The sequence below is a fragment of the Triticum urartu genome, chromosome 3 (genome assembly GCF_003073215.2).
Source record: "Triticum urartu cultivar G1812 chromosome 3, Tu2.1, whole genome shotgun sequence".
Taxonomy (NCBI): domain Eukaryota; kingdom Viridiplantae; phylum Streptophyta; class Magnoliopsida; order Poales; family Poaceae; genus Triticum; species Triticum urartu.
In genome coordinates this window covers 37,536,652-37,539,341 of record NC_053024.1, presented here as the reverse complement: position 1 = coordinate 37,539,341, position 2,690 = coordinate 37,536,652, and the positions used below count along the sequence as shown (strand labels likewise).

Below are 2,690 nucleotides of genomic sequence, written 5' to 3'. Positions count from 1 at the left end.
GAAAAAAGGTGTTTAGGCGTTCATATTCGCCTCCCCAGTCTGTTTGCATGGTGATAATTTTTCTATTGAACAATCTTTCTACTAACGCTTGAAATTCATGGAAGATCTTAAAAACTTCAGATCTGTGCTTGAGAAGATAGATCCATGTGAATTTGCTATAATCATCAATAAAAGACACATAGTAGTTTTTTATATTGATAGAATCACGGGCAGGCCCCCATACATCGGAGAAAATTTGCTCTAAAGGAGCTTTAGATACACTGAACGAATTTGGGTAAGGGAGTTCATGACTCTTGCCCAATTGACAAGCATCGCAAACACCCTCTTTATTCAACTCACTACTAGAGAAAGGAATATTGTTGTGGCTAAGGACATGACGAACGATAGTGGATGAAGGATGCCCTAGCCGACTATGCCACCTGTCCGTGGACACTTTATTGACACCAAAAGCCTGTTTGCTTGAAGTCAACGGAGCCGATGATAGGGGGTAGAGACCACGTCTACACCTGCCGTGGAGGAGGGTTCTCCTCGTTCCCTGTTCCTTAACGAAAAAGAAACGTGGGTGAACTTCAAGAAAGGTATTGTTGTCAGTGGACAAACGATGAGCTGAAATAAGATTTTTTGTGGCATCGGGTACATGCAATATATTTCTAAGATGAAGATCATGAGTAGGGGTTCGAACAGTGGATTGACCAATACGACTAATTTCCATACCTTCTCCGTTTGCAGTGTGGACTTGCTCGTTGCCGTGGTACTTGTTGCGGACGGTCAGCTTGTCGAGCTCGCTGGTGATGTGATCAGTGGCCCCCGTGTCGAGGTACCAGTTTGTGTCCACTCCATAGACGAGTTGGTGGCTGATCCTGCACTCTTTTCGTTCTTGGCGAAAGAGATGTCAAAGCGGCGGTAGCACTCGACGGTGGTGTGGTTTGGTTTCTTGCAGATCTGACAGACGACCTCATGAAGATCATTGCCTCCTCCGTTGCCGTTGCCACAGCCTCCATTGCCGCGACCACCGCCTCCATTGCCACGGCCTCCATAGCCGCGACCACCTCCTCCATTTCCACGGCCACCATTGCCACGGCCGCCTCCGCGACCGTAGCCACCACGGCCATGGGGCACGGCGTTGGCCGAGGACTGAGAGGACTGGTTTCCTCCTTCAAACATGGCAAGACGTTTTTCAAAACCGATCAGCTGGGAGTAAAGTTTAGCTACCTTGATGGGCTCGGTTCTTGCAGCGTAGATGGACGAGACAAACGAGATGCAGTCGAAGTTGAGTCCAGCGAGGATGTAGGAGACCATGTCATCATCGTCGAGCGGCTTCCCTGCTGAAGCCATCTCGTCGCCTAGCGCCTTCATGTGCCCGATGTATTCGGCGATGGTCGCGGTGCCCTTTTTGGTGGTGGAGAGGGCGATCCGCGTGTTGACGATGTTGGCCTGCGTTTGCGAGAGAAACATCTCCCTGATCGCGGTCCATGCCGCAGCGGCCTTGGTGCAGTGGGCGACTTGGATCATCACAGAAGCAGAGATTGAATTGAAGATAAAACTCAGCACCTGGGAGTCTTGCGCCAGAGCGATGAGATGCTCCGGATTTGGCACATCGGTGGGCTTGCCGTCCTTGTCAGCAAGCTTGGGCTCCGGGAACGGATGATCGGGGTTGAGGTGGTCGATCAGTTGGGCTCTGCGGATGGTGGCTAAGGCCTGCGCGCGCCAAACGAGATAGTTGCCACGGTGAAGCTTGTCAGCAATGGGGATGAGGGCGTATGGAGCGGCGGCGGCGGTGCTGGAGCTTGCCATGACTACTAGGTTGGATGTGGTAGAGGAATTAGGCTCCGAATACCATAAAAGTTTGCGTGGAAGCGTATGCCTTTGGGCAGAGACGCGTACGTGTTTATATAGCCAGAGATAAGATACGAGGCGCGGTAGTTAGGTTATGGATTGATCCTCAAGAAAACCTATACAAGATCTGAGGATAAACCCTAACAACCTAACTACCAGATTACAACAAACACATGCACACGATCTGGCCCTATCTACGGGTGAGTACGGTTTATACAATACCGTATACCCAAAGTACAATACTTTCTAACACGGCCTATTTTCCTCCTCCGAGGATCTTGACGTGTTGTCTTCCCTGGCTCACGGTTGTTATGTGCTCGTAAGTTGTAGTTAAACGGGACTTGGGTTGGACTTTGTGCTTGCAATTCCTTGCTCGTGAGCTAGCACATGAACTTGCTTCTGTATGTGTTGGAGGTGTTCTCCATTTTTATTAACACACACACAGAGAGGAATATACAGTGTACACCATTTTAATTACATGAACATGTTGTAAAGATGTGCGTAAATATTTTTCTAAGATTACATTTTTTTAAGAATGCCTGAATGTTTATAAATTACATGAACAGTTTTAAAAAATATGTGCATATATTTTAAATACATAAACACTTTCTAAAATGTGTGAATATTTATTAAAAATTGCATGAACACTTCTAAAAGTTGTTCATTGTATATTGAAAAAAATGTTCACCACATAGTGGGAAAATGTTCACTATGTATTTTTGAAAAAAAAAACTTAAATATTTTTTAATATTTATATACACACAACAAAGTATATTTCTACTAACTGAAAAGGAAAAAAAATGATTATGAAGGAAAAAGGAAGAAACTAACCCGATGAACAAGAGAAGAAATAA

General features: G+C 46.0%; 1 pseudogene; it reads right to left on the bottom strand.

The window, feature by feature from the left end:
• Positions 1-1,175: 1,175 nt before the first annotated feature.
• On the bottom strand, positions 1,176-1,317 carry LOC125549685 (annotated as a pseudogene).
• Between the last annotated feature and the right edge of the window lie 1,373 nt (positions 1,318-2,690).